General features: G+C 41.3%; 1 pseudogene; it reads right to left on the minus strand.

The window, feature by feature from the left end:
• Positions 1-8,415: 8,415 nt before the first annotated feature.
• LOC103263976 lies at positions 8,416-9,259 on the minus strand (annotated as a pseudogene).
• Positions 9,260-14,711: the final 5,452 nt, after the last annotated feature.

Raw genomic sequence — 14,711 nt, forward strand, 5'->3', positions numbered from 1 at the left:
TGAGGCAGAAGGATCGCCGGAACCCAGCAGGTCGAGGTTGCGGTGGCCGGTAGCAGCCACTGCACTCCAGTCTGGGAGACAGAGTGAGACTCCAACTCAAAAAGAAAAAACAAAAATAAAATTAAAATAAAAATGCAATTTCTTTCTTCTCCCATTGATCCACTAAGTCAAAATCTCTCAGGGGTGAGGCTCACCCAGGTGATTCCTACACATATTGAAATTTGAGAGTCACCAGTCTAGAGTACCCAGTGCTCCTCACTTTCTTAGCATGGATACCAAAAAATTCCTTTCTTCCTCAGTCAACGGAGAAATAAAACATTTCCAAAGACTAGAACATTTCCTAGAAGACTAAGGGGAAAAAACAAAAATTTTTAGTGACTGTGCAAAAACTGAGAACAGATGATTTTGCATAGCACATACTTCACAGAAAACTCATGTTTAGTCAAAGATGGAAGTATTCCCAGATTATTTCACTTCCTGTACTTTTCTCCCTTGGTTCAATCTCTAACACAGAATAGTCTTCAGAGATGTTTTACAAAAGCAGTGTTCAGCAGGGCATAGTGGCTCATGCCTGTCATTCCAGCACTTTGGAAGGCCAAACCCAGAAGAATGCTAGATCTTAGAGTTCAAGACCAGCCTAAGCAACATAATGAGACCTTGTCTATACAAAAAATAAAAACATAAGAAGCAATGTTCAATGGCTAGATAAGTCTGGAAAACACTGCATGCTCTAACTCTCTCTGGAAGCTAAAAATGCACATCTATATATAAGAACCCAGCAATAAAGAAATGTGCTTATCTTGGCTTCAACCCAGAATTTTCCAATTTTATTCCAATACAGAATTTTTTCAATCAAATTGTATTGCAAAAAATATACATAGCCACCCTGAAAGGAGGAAAGAAACTAATAACAAGTAACTTTTTTAAAAGCTTCTCTATACTACTTTATTATTTTGATGACATTAATGGATGCATAGATTTTTTTAAATTGTGGTAGAATACACATAACATAAAAGGTACCGTGTTAGCCACTTTTAAGTGTACCGTTGAGTAGTCTTAAGCATTTTCACACTGTAGTACAGCAACTGAGAGACTTTTTTTGCCTGTAACATTTATTTCCCTGTAACCGGCAAGGTCCAATTGCCAAGCTGGCCTGGGTGAAGCTTAATTTCATCTGTCAGTGCTTAGTCTGGCTGGAGATATTTGACCACCAGCAGGATCTGCCAAACACTCTACCTCTTGCCAATCTATCGCCTACATTGAGGCTTAAGCACTCTGCCCATTTTCAGACGCCTACTTCCTCCTCTGTGGACTTGTCACTGGGGTCCTCTTTTCAGTTAGAAGAAAGCTTCAGCTTTCTTTTTTCAGCTACTTTCATTAGGACCATAAACCAACAAATTCCCAAACCCTTCCCAACTTGGGTTCCACAGCCTCCACCCCAGCCCCATCCCCATCCCCGTCCCCAGGTGTTCTGCAATACAATTTTTGCAATACAATTTGATTGAAAAAATTCTGTATCGGATGAAATTAAGCTTCACCAGGGAACAAGGCAATAGGAATAAAGATGTCTTGGACCCAGTAATGCCCATCCCCACCAGTGAACATTAACAGCTTGAGGTCCTAACCCTTCGACATCTAACTCCATAGGGTGAACAGGAGTCTTGCTGAAGAGTCTGGCAAACAGTAGCACACAGCGTGATCCATCAGCCACAGCAGCCTGCCATAAAGGATGGGAAGAGCACCAATTTGCACTTAAGAGAAGCCTTGGCATGCGGAGAGAACAGGCAGAGATGGCATGTACGTCTGTTGTGGCTCAAATAGAGCATGACATTTTATTTTATTTTATTTATATTTTATGTCATTTTATTTTATTTTATGTCTCACTGTCACCCAGGCTGGAGTGCAATGGCATGCTCACGGCAACTGCAGCCTCAACCTGCTGGGCTCAGGTAATCCTTCCGTCTCAGCCTTCCAAGTAGCTGTGCGAGCCACCACTCCCAGCTAATTTTCTGATTTATTGTAGAGACGAGGTCTCACCAAGTTGCCCAGGCTGGTCTAGATCCTCCGGGCTCAGGCAGTTCTCTCACCTCTTTCCTTCCAAAGTGCTGGGATTACAGGCGTGAGCCACTATACCCAGCGACTGTCCCCTTTAAATGTGCAAAAACACAGTGGGTGGAACACGCCACTGAAATATGCAGGACCCACCATTCTGAGCATAATGTGACCAACATCTCTCTTCCGAATGAGAGGCAAGGAAAGGGCTTAAAGGAACATGGGTCATAAGGCTCCCTGTGTGGTGCCTTTATTCCTGTACACCTTGTCAGGGTTAAATAATTGTTGAATTGAAGAAATGCTCATGAGAAAGGGACAGTGATGTGTGCACTGGACCCAGAGATTTCATAACAGGATATGACTCTGGCAATAACTGGAGTGTGGAAGTGTTTTAAAGATATTTAAAATGTTTATAATATACAGTTGTCATTCAGCATTGGTTCTAGGACCTCCCCAGATACCAAAATAGCCGATGCCCAAATCCTCCAGTCAGTCCTCCCTATCCACATGTTCTCCTTCCTGCAGATTCAACCTATCATAGCTAGGAAATACTGTTTGCAGTCTAGGCCATACCACCCTGAACACGCCGGTACAGGGTCGGGCCTGGTTAGTACTTGTGTGGGAAAATATTGCCTGCAGATGGGAACCCACAGATATAGATAGATCACCAAAAATTAGCTGGGCATGGTAGCACGCACCTGTAGTTCCAGCTATTTGGAAGGCTGAGGTGGGAGGATCGCTGTTGCCCAGCAGGTCAACGCTGGGGTGGCCACTGCACTTCAACCTGGGTGACAGAGTGAGACTCCAACTCCAAAAAATATATATATTACTTTAGGCCATCACCAGACCATCACTGCCACTGCCTTGCTAGACTCTGGTGTGGTCATGTCCTCTTTGAGCTACGGCTGTTGCCATGCCTCCTGACTTTGGCCCTCTCCCCTACATTGGGGAGGTGAATCTCCTCTTTCTCTCTCTCTCTAATTCACTTTCTAAATAAACTATATTTTCTAATCAAAAAATATATATATTACTTGAAATGGCTGCAAAATTATCCTGATGAATATGTCCATATTCTATTATTGCTTTTAGTGTCTCATTACCAATGATTCTAAGATGAATGTTTTCATGTGAGCATCACTGACTATGTCTATAAGACAAGTTACTATGTCTATAAGACAAGTTACAAGTTACAAGTTCTTCCATTTGTAACTTATTCATTCAAAGATACTGGGTCAAAAGGATTCAACATTTTTAAGATTTGAACATCTGTTGCCCGATTGCCTCATTAAAAGACTGTGCCAGGTTACAAGTCTGCAACTGTGGGGCACTTCGCCCATGTCACTGCATCTTCATCAGCACGGGATGTTTCTTTTTTGTCTTTGTTTTTGTTTTAGTCGGAGTCTCACCCTGTCTCCCATGCTGGAGTTCAGGGGCACAATCATGGCTCACCACAGCCTCAACCTCGTGGGCTCTGGCAATCCTTCAGCCTCAGCCTCCCAAGTAGAGACAAGTTCCTGCTATGTTGCCCAGACTGGTCTCAAACTCCTGGCCTCAAGTGATCCTCCTGTCTCAGCCTCCCAAAGTGCTAGGATTACAGGCATGAACCACTATACCCAGCTTGTCTTTTTAATTTTTTGATTTCCTAGGTACTCATTTCAATTTGAATTTCTTTTTATTACTAATGAGGTTGGACATGTTTTTATAAGATTATTGCCAGGCGCCATGGCTCATGCCTATAATCCCAGCACTTTAGGAGACCAAAGTGAGGATTGCCTGAGCTCATGAGTTCAAGACCAGCTCGGGAAACTTGACGAGATCTCACCTCTACAATAAATAAAAATTTTCTGGGCATGGTGGTACATGCCTGTAGTTCCAGCTACTTGGAAGGCTGAGGCGGAAGAATTACCTGAACCCAGCAGGTTGAGTCTGCGGCGGCCGTGAACATGTCACTGCACTCCAGCCTGGGAAACAAAGTGAGACACCAATTCAAAAAAAAAAAAAAAAAGATTACTGACCACTGTATTGCTTCCATTTGTAACTTATTCATTCAATTTTTATTTATCTTACTATTTGACTTTTTAAGAATTATTGATTTTAATAATAAATCTATTACATAATAGGGACTTAATTCTTGTGTCACTTATGTTGGAAATGTATTTACTAGTTCTTCTTTTACCTCTGTTTCTTCATTTACCTCTGTATACAGACTCTTCTGTGTTTACAGTGCTCTAGACTCATCAGAGTGTATACATTAAATGTATCCAGTTTCTTGGTATATAAGTTATACCTCAAACTGTTTTTTAAAAAATATATATTTGTATGGTACTTTCTGATGTACAAATACTTTTTATTTTAAAGTCATCAAATCCACTGGTCTTTTACCTCATGGGGAAAAGCAAGTGTACTTAGAACAGTCTTCCCTAGTTCAGACTTAATAAGAACTGACAAATATTCACACACATTTATTTCTGCTTCTTAAGTAGTTTCATTATTTACATTTACCTCTTTAATCAATATAAAATTTATTTTGATATAGCTATAGAGATGCAACCCAATTGTTTTGCAAATACTTCAATTACTTTTGTTATTATTCAAATAGATCCCAAATGCTTGTAAAGATTATATCCAATTATTTCATTTTTTGCTGCTATTGCAAGTAGGACTTTTTATTATATTAACTAATTGGCTTTCTTTTTTCTTTTAGAGTGTCAGAATATATATTTTTTAGACATGAATTTTGTAACAAACAACTTTGCTAAATGTTCTAATTTTGAATTTCCTGTCAGTTTATTGTCTTAGATATTCTAGAATAAAATGTTATCAATTATAAGTAATAACCTTGGCCAGGCATGGTGACTCACTCCTGCAATCCCAGCACTTTGGGAGGCTGAGGTGGGCAGATTGCTTGATCCCAGGAGTTCGAGACTAGCCTGGACAACACAGCAAGACCTCATCTCTACAAAAAAATTTAAAAATTAGCCAGGCATGGTGGGTGGGCACCTGTAGTTGCAACTACTCGGGAGGATAAGGCAGAAGGATCACCTGAGCCCAGGAGGTCAAGGCCGCTGTGAGTTGTGATCATACCACTGCATTCTAACTTGGGAGACAGAGTGAGAACTCAACTCAAAAGCAACAATAATAATAACCTTGTTTCCTACCTTCTAATAATTATGAAGTTTCTTTTTCCTGTTTTATGCATTCACTAAACACCATTAAAGTGTTAAATAACAGTTATAAAAGGCTACCTCACATCTGATTTTAATACAAAATATACCATTTATTCACTTAACAAAAATTTATTGAGTGCCTATTATGTGTCAAGGTCTGTTCTATGTGGTGGAGATTCAAACAGTAGACAAACAGTAAAAAAGAAAAAATTCCACCTTTTATGTGTTTACAGTTCTAATAGCATTGATTTTTATTTTGAGATCATTTTTTATAGAAAGAACTTCTTGAACAGTCAGGATTATCAGTAGATTAATGGGTTGTTTCAGGTGGTAGGGCTTTCTGATCATGAGAAGTATTCAGTCATAGATTAGACACCTACGCTGGAATGTCCTAGAAACTGTTTCCAGGATTGGATAAATGGTTGAGCTAGATCAGTTTGTTTAATACACATTTGTTGAGCACCTATCGTCTGCTAGCTACAACAGATAAAGATAAATGAAATATTCTCTGCCCTTTACAGTCTCACAATGGAAGACATAGCCATATGAGCAAATATTCACAGTAATATAAAATATGGCATAAAAGAAGTTTGAATAGAGTTATTCACAGACACGGAAAAAGAAGCGACTCTTTTTAACTTTGCTTGAAGAAATGAGAGTATCATCTGAAGTATGGGGAACAGCATATGCTAAGTCAGAGTCACAAGAGAACATGTCTGTGGTTAACTACAAATAGTTCAGTACGGCTGGAACACAAAACTTTGTTGGAGTCCTCTTACAATCATGAGATTATATTATTCACGTTAAGTTATATAAATGTCCATCCGGTGTTATATTTCAAATTTCTTTCTTTCTTTCTTTCTTTCTTCTTTTTATTTTTTATTTTTTTGAGTTGGAGTCTCACTCCATCGCCTAGGCTGGCGTGCAGTGTCATGCTCACCACCACCTCAGCGTCAACCTACTGGGCTCCGGCGATCCTTCCACTTCAGCCTTCCAAGTAGCCAGAACTACAGGCAAACGCTACCACGCCCGGCTAATTTTTTAATTTTTATTGTACAGACGATGCCTCGCCAAGTTGCCTGGGCTGGTCTTGAACCTGCAGGCTCAGGCAATTCATTCACCTCAGTTTCTCAAAGTGCTGGGATTACAGGCAGAGCCACTGAGCCTGGTCTTTTTAAAATTTTTTCACTCTCGCTAAGGCTGGAGTTCAGCGGCCCACTCACAACTCACTGCAGACTCAACCTCCTGGGCTCAGGCAATCCTTCCATCTCAGCCTCCCAAGTAGCTGGGACTACAGGCACACGCTACCACAGCCAGCTAATTTTTTTTATTTTTGGTAGAAACAAGGTCTCACTCTGTTGCCCAGGCTGGCCTTGAACTCCTGGACTCAAGCAATCCTCCCTCTTCACCCTCCCCAAATGCTGAGATTTACAGGTGTGAGCTACTGTGCCCAGCCACATCTCAAATCTCTTATTAAGCCTCTCTTCTCAGAGTCTTTATTATGCTAATATGCATTGTGAACCTCTAATTACAAGATATTTGCTGATAACTTATAAGCTGTCTTTAAAAAGAGTTTGAGGACCTTAGGTAGCTAACAAAATAGCAATAAGATTAAAAGATAATTAAAGTAAAAATTTTTTTTTTTTTTTTTGAGTTGGAGTCTCACTCTGTCGCCCAGACTGGAGTGCAGTGGCTGTTCCTAGCCACCGCATCCTTGACCTGCTGGGCTCTGGCGATCCTTCCGCCTCAGCCTTCCGAGTAGCCGGAATTACAGGCATGCGCTACCACGCCCAGCTGATTTTTTGATTTATTGTAGAGATGAGGTCTCGCTGCCCAGGCAGGTCTCGAACCCACGGACTCAGGCAACCCACTCACCTCAGCCTCCCAAAGGCGCGGGATTACAGGCTGAGCCACCAAGCCCGGCTAAGTAAAATTTTTAAATAAAAACTACATTAAAGGAGGCCAACACAAATTGTTTTAGTCCATTTTGTGTTGCTATAACAAAATATCTGAGACTAGATAATTTAGAAACAGTAGAATTGTATGTGGCTCACAGCTTTGGGTGCTGGGAAGTACAAGAACATGGCACCAGCATGTGGGGAGGGCCCTGGGGCTGCATCATCTCCTGGTAGAAGAGAGAAGGGCATAAGAACATGCGTAAGAGAGAGGAAGGTACCAAATTCATCATGTTTTTCAGGAAACCACTCCTGCAATAACCAACCCTTTTCCTCAATACTGGCATTAATCCATACATGAGGGCATCTAATCACATCTTAAAGGTCCCAACTCTCAACACTGTTGCACTGGGGACTAAGTTTCCAGCACATAAACTTTGGGGGACACATTCAAACCATAGTATAAATACATCAGTCAGTTGGATGTGTATTTCCCAAAAGTGTATTCTATAGAAGTAGAACAGTCATTGCCAAGAGCTGGAAGGAGTGGGAAATGGGGAGTTATTGCTTAATGAGCAGTTTGGGAGGATGAAAAATGTTCTGAAGATGGATGATGGTGGTAGTTTCACAACAATGTTAGTGTTCTTAATGTCACTGAATTGTACATTTAAAATGCTTAAAATGGTAATTTTTTTGCATGACAAAGAGTCTTTACTTTTAAATGGTTATTGGCACACCAAGTAATAACATGTAATAAGTTTTTGAATTCCGGCATCTAGTAATTTTGATTAAGAGAAACTAAAAACAGCCCAATTATGCCAGTATTCATTGTTCTAACCATTAGCAGGAATGGACTACTTTAAGGCTGGCTGCTACTTCACACGGGTTACAAATAACTATTTATTACTTTTTCATAGATAAAGCCCCTGACCTTCAAGAAAGTATTGGAGAAAAAGTTATTTAATCCCTTTCTTTCTTCAAATAATTGTGGGTTTTTTTTTCCTAGATCTAAGAAAGAAAAAGTCAACACTGATATACATGTTGCTAGAGTCAAATGGCATGGGGAAACAGACAATATATACCCATTAAATAAGAAAGGGATACCTCAAGAAATACAAGGCAAAAAGAGGACATCTTTAGAAAAACTCTAAGTCTGTACAAAGAAGCTAGATTTACTACCCTCCAAAAAGTGAAGGAACCTACTATGTAATATAAAGAAATAACACCTTTTCATAGGAATAAAACTTGAGCTTTGCTAAAGCTTCATATTATATGAAGGCATCCCAAATGTTGATCTTCCCTTATCCATTTATGTGGTTGTTTTCATGGATTTCTGGCTGGATGTCACACACAAAGGCCAAGAGTTTATCCTAAAATGGCTATTAGTGACCTAAGTTAATGGCCTAGCAAAGTAACTCTGTTTTGTAGTATTTCTTCCATTTTTGTCTTCCAATTCTCCCCTTACCCCTCCTCCGTGTGACCGCCCTAACCTTTCCAGTAGGCCATAAATCATGTCCCACAATTTATGACTTTTCTGTTCCCTCCCCTGGATGGCTATAACATTCCTGAAACAGTTCTGTCATGCTGTGTAATTTACACTCTCCCCTTCTGCGGTTAATTTACACTTCCCCCCTACAGTTTAATGACCTGTACTTTGGAAAAAATCTCCTTTGTTCCCTACCCAGAACTGAAACTCTGTAACCTTATGGTTTTTGCTATATAAACCCCTTGCTTGTTTCATTTGGGGTTGAGAATTTCTTTCTGACATGAGCCTCCTCTCAGCCACCAGCAATAAGGACTCAATATTTAACTCTCAGTGTGCTGGCAACTCCTTACTCGCAGTGTGGCTACAACAATCCAAGACTTCATCCCTGTTCTGCTGGAAGAAGGTCTGGAGGATGGTCATCTTCTCCCAGGTCTCCTTCTTCACTTCAAAGGGGCAGCTGCCATGGGATCCCAGAGCTGCAGTTACCTTGGCCTTGAACTCTTTCTCCCTCTGCAGGTGGTAGTGTTCAATTTCAACTTGAGCTGCTTCTTTAGCCTGCTTCAGCCTCTGGTACTTCCTCTTGTGGGCCTCGTACACTTTCTCAGTGGTCGCTTCTCAGCCTGCAGCAGTTGCTGGATCCCATGCAACTGACTGGCCATGGTGGCAGTGACTGATACCAACACAAGCCCCCTAAGGGTGACTGAGACTGACACACAAGCCCCCTCATTTGGCAACTGAGACTGACATAAACCAAAATGGTAAATTTTATGCATACTTTACCAAAATAAAGCATCATAATGGAACATGAAAAGAAAGATCCTGTCCTCAAATAAACAGGAGTAAAAACTGTGTTAAACAGCAGAGATTTCTCTTCTGCAGACTATCTAAACCTTTAATGTACTAATATGTATTATGAGTTTCCAAGAGAAATATGGTATTCAGTATTTTCCAATTATATTTAGGTACAGAGTAGGTTTCTTTGTTCTCTTTCATGGAACCCTCTCAAGGCAATGGTAGTACAGGAAATAGACTATTGACTGACTTATTGTTAAATTTACTGTCATTTTTTCTAGATAGTTAAAATAGAACAGAATGTAATCAGAAAGGAAGCAACAATTTTTTTTTCTTGTGCCAAATTATTTTAAAAGGTGATTGTGTGAGTCTTTCTTGGTTTTTTGTTGTTGTTGTTGTTGTTGTTTTGAGTCAGAGTCTCACTCCATCGCCCAGGCTGGAGTACAGTGGCACACTCCCGGCCACCGCAGCCTCGATCTGGCAATCCTTCCACCTCAGCCTTCCAAGTAGCCAGAACTACAGGCACACGCTACCACACCCAGCTAATTTTTGATTTATCGTAGAGACAAGGTCTTGCCAATTTGTCTGGGTGGGTCTCAAACCCGCGGGCTCAGGCAATCCACTTTCCTCAGCCTCCCAAAGTGCTGGGATTACAGGCTGAGCCATCGAGCCTGGCCGATTGTGTGAATCTTTCTATGAAGAAACAAAGTCCCCCAAAAAATATCTTCAAGAGTTTCACAGAAGGTGCAGAAACATTCTTCATGTGGCTCTTTCTATTATTGATCCTCAATAAATGTTAAAGGTAAAATATGAACATACAACTTACTAACAGTGTCTAAAATTGACGTGGTAGAATTTGGATATCTACAGGAGAACTTTACAGAAGTAAAGTTATAAATTACAGAATGATGGTTACAAAAATGAACCTTGATTTTCTATTGGTAGAATATATGGTCATAATATTAATAAATTGACTTCTCTCATAGAGTTTCCAAAAAGACAGTCTTCATATTTTGATGTTTTATGTCATACTGTACTTTTCTTCATAATTTTCAGTTTTCATTTCTTTGCAGTGGGGACCAGAAGGACAATATTGTTTTTTTCTTATAATTTATTCCAATACTAAGGGGATAACAGTTCTAGTATTTATGCTGATCTTAAATATCTTGCAGTCTAAGACACACCCAGAGGCAATTTTTAATTACTGCCTCTGACAAACTGTAACCATTGTGACTTCCCAAAAATCTCTGACAAATAACCTAGAAACTCCCACTCTAAAACAATCGTTCTTGTTTGTGAGCCTCTCTGACAGACCAGGCCAATTGTGTCATAATATATTGCTGTAATTAAGCATTTTGACGGGAAAGGGGCTTGTTTATGTTCCCAGCCAATGTGCCCCACTAGATTTCTACACCCCAAGCTGAAGATAGAAACTGAAGAGGAAAACATGATAGAAGCAGAGAAGTCTGTCAGATATATAAACTGTAAGTCTCTGCCAGATCCCAGTGTTGTCCTCACCCATACTTGCTCTGTGTGGACTCAGAAGGTGATGGAACAGACACTGACATTTGCTCTTTTAAAAGGCAGCCATGTTGGAAGTGCTCTGTGTTTCCAGTCTTGGTGAATAGTGTAGCTGTCCATCTAGTCAACCACACTCGATAACCTGGGGGCAGCCTTGATCTCTCTCTCTCCCCTCCACCATTCATATTCAATCCATCACACATGCTCTCAATCTCATCTGAGAAAGTATTTGGACAAAACCTCCATCTCTATAATCACTATCAACACTTGAGGCCCTCGTTTTTCCTGGACTTTAATGTTTTTTAACTTTAATTGGATCATTTTGCCTAGCTAGAGTCTAACTCTCTTTAACTCAATTTTTTTTTTTTTGAGTCAGGGCTCACTCGCTTGCCCGGGCTATAGTGCAGTATCACCATCACAGCTCACTGCAGCCTTGACATCCTGGGCTCAGCCTCGACCTCCTGGGCTCAGCCTCCTAAGTAGCTGGAACTATAGGCTTGTGCCACCACATCTGGCTACTTTTAAAAATTTTTTGTAAGGATGAGGTCTCACTATTTTTCCCAGGCTCCTGAGCTCAAGCAATCCTTCCTCTGCAGGCTCCCAAGGTGCAGAGATTATAGGCATTCAAACATAGTAGTGTGGACCGTATCTCATAAGTTCATGTTTTCTGGGTCAGGGGTTGATTAGCAAGTGACTGCCTTCAGGTGAAATGAAAACTGTGTCAGCCTTTCACATGGAAGCGACATGATACTTGTGTTGGGGAAGGCTTGGAAAACTTAAGCTTGGCAAGGTGCTCTCTGAAGTGAGAGGGCGACATGGGAGATGTTGCTAATGGTGGCAGCAGTCACAGTGCAGAAAATAGCTCCTCTGACTCAAACAAGCCTGCAGGAGCCAACAAGGGTTTTTCTGTTATAACCAGTCCAGAAAACCTGACCCTGGTGTTATTCATCTGAAATCAGTTTCGCTTTTACTGCAGGCTATGAGCTCCCAACCTAGAAGGGAAGTGACCCCTCCAGCCTTGGACCACTCCCTCCAGGTGTGCTGGCATCTTAGCAAGGCTGATCCCAAATGATCTTTTTTTATTTTTTGAGTTGGGGTCTCACTCTGTCACCCAGACTGGAGTACAGTGGCTGCTCCCGGCCACCACAGCCTCCACCTGCTAGGCTCCAGCGATCCTTCCGCCTCAGCCTTCCAAGTAGCTGGAACTATAGGCGCACGCTACCATGCCCGGTTAATTTTTTGATTTATTGTAGAGATGAGGTCTCGCCTGCCCAGGCGGGTCTCGAACCCGCGGGCTCAGGCAATCCACTCACCTCAGCCTCCCAAAGGCGCAGGATTACAGGCTGAGCCACCGAGCCTGGTTCCAAATGATCTTGAACTTTGTCTTTGACTGCCTGCCTCTTCAGAAGCCTGAGTGAAAAACAGCCTGATACACTATATCTCAGTGAAGGAGAATGCAACTGGGAAGAGGGAGTGGAAGAGCTCTGATATCAGTCTCATTCGTAACCCTCGATGGCCCTCTATTATGTAGCCAGGAGGACTTTTTTTTTTCTGAATTGGAGTCTTACTTTGTCGCCCAAGCTGGAGCGGCATGGCATACTCGTGGCCACCCCAGCATCGACCTGCTGGGCTCCTGTGATCCTTCAGCCTGTCTTCCAAGTAGCCAGAACTACAGGCACATGCTACCATATCTGGCGAATTTTTTTTTTTATTGTAGAGACGAGGTCTCGCCAAGTTGCCCAGACTGCCCTCAAACCCATGGGCTCAGGCAATCCACTCACTTTGGTCTACCAAATTGCTAGTATTACAGGCTGATCCACCGAGCCCGGTCCAGGAGGACTTTTAACATGGCATGGGGATATGCATGACAGCCCTATCCCCTCAACCTATGCCTCTAATTACTGGGGCAGCACAGTGATTAAGGGTAAACAATGAAAGCAGACTCTCTGAATAAAATTCTGCTTCTAAATGACCTTGGCATCTCTGAGCCTTGATTTCCACATCTGTAAATAGGAGGGAATGGAAATAATAGTGCCCTTCTCCTGCGATTGTTTTCAGAATTGAGATAATGCATATATAGCGCTTAACACAAGAGCTTATCACATAGCACACAATCAGTAAATCAAGGTTTTCTAAACCCTGGTCCATGGGCCAAATTCAGCCCACCATCAGTTTTTATAAATAAAGTTTTATTGGAACACAGCCACATGCACAGGAGACTGTGTTGCCCACAAAGATGAAAATATATACCATCTGGTCCTTTACAAGAACGTTTTCCAACCCTTGCAATAAATGCTAACTTATTATTAGTTTACTCCACTCAAACCATACCATTCACATTCCTTGAATGAACACTGTAATGAAAGCATTCTTTTCACCAAACATGCCCTTTCAATGCACCTGGATAAGTAAAACACCTAATACAATGCCTGACTCTAGTAATGCTCAGTAGATGTTTCTTCCTTCTCCTCTCAGCTCTGAAATATTGTTGATACAGAAACCCACTATCATCTGTCCATACTGTCACAACCCTGAAAGAAAGGCATAGCAAGCATTTGAGTAGGCCTGCACGTACCTACCATTCTCTGTAAGTCACCTCAAAGAATCCTTAACTCCCCTGAATACCATGTGCACTCAACTGAGAGAAATGAATTCCTATTCCCTCCCTTTTATCAGTAGTCACAGATCTGAAAAATATAGTTCCCATGCAACCATAAGCCTTATAATTTGTATAACCTTTTGCGTGTTATTCTATGAATTAAAAATATATTGTAGTGAATAATGTTTTACTTTGTAATATGCTCTGTTAACTCCCTTACTTTATGGCAAGTTTGATCAACTTGTCTGTTTGGTGATGCTGATAAGAGAAACTGTGAAATACCTCTGGTAAGTGGAGTCAGGAAATGTGGACCAATAAATGTTACTATTGACAAAATGTGGTTGTAACTTAAGTTCTATACAATGCTCTGTCAGTCAAGTAGTCAATGTACAGGTAGCAGCAACTTTAAACTTATAAAAACAGGTGAGCAGACTTATAAGGCGTGAGCAGACAAGTTCCAGAAATGGCAGGAGCCAGGTTCTGTTCCTGAATTCTGAATTCAGAAAAAAACTTCTTTCGCCAGTTCCCTGCCTCTTGAATTATTGGCGTTGAGAGATAGCAGTCAAGCGTCTACTGGGACCATAACACTGTGATTCTAAGATTCTCTTGATCATAGCTATTACAATTGAAAGTGATATCTTCCCAACATCACTTTCTCCATTTATTCAAACTTTTGACAGTTTTCAGATACAGCTTCGGGTGTCCCTGTTTCTTTTCTTTTTTTTTTTTACAGGCCTTCAATAACTATTGGCTAAATGAATAACAATCATACTACATCATAAGTCTCCATGCCCTTGGGCACATGTGGGGCAATTGTCCAGACATTGATTCTTTCCCCCTAATTCTGGCTTCTTTCTGCACCTCCCTCAGGGAATAGCCTCTGGCCAAGTTTGGTCTCTGCAAGATATGCCTAGTCCCAGTAACCAGTCACAGGGTGCAGGTAATTGAGCAGAGCTGAGAACATGTGGGCAGCACCCGTACTTACTGTGATTGTAACCACCATGTGGCAAGTTGAATAATTAACCTGCTTGACTATAAAATCGCTTGCTATTCTGTCCCACAGTGCCGATTCTTTCTTCACTGACTGGCCACCATCGGTGCCTCCTAGGCAAATTCTTTCCTCACCAACCAGCCACCGTTGGTGCCTCCTGTAAATTCTAATAAAACAATGTCTTTCCTTGTTGGACCTGCAGGTGACT

The sequence above is a fragment of the Carlito syrichta genome, unplaced genomic scaffold (genome assembly GCF_000164805.1).
Source record: "Carlito syrichta isolate Samal-C Ts95f unplaced genomic scaffold, Tarsius_syrichta-2.0.1 Scaffold305369, whole genome shotgun sequence".
NCBI lineage: Eukaryota > Metazoa > Chordata > Mammalia > Primates > Tarsiidae > Carlito > Carlito syrichta.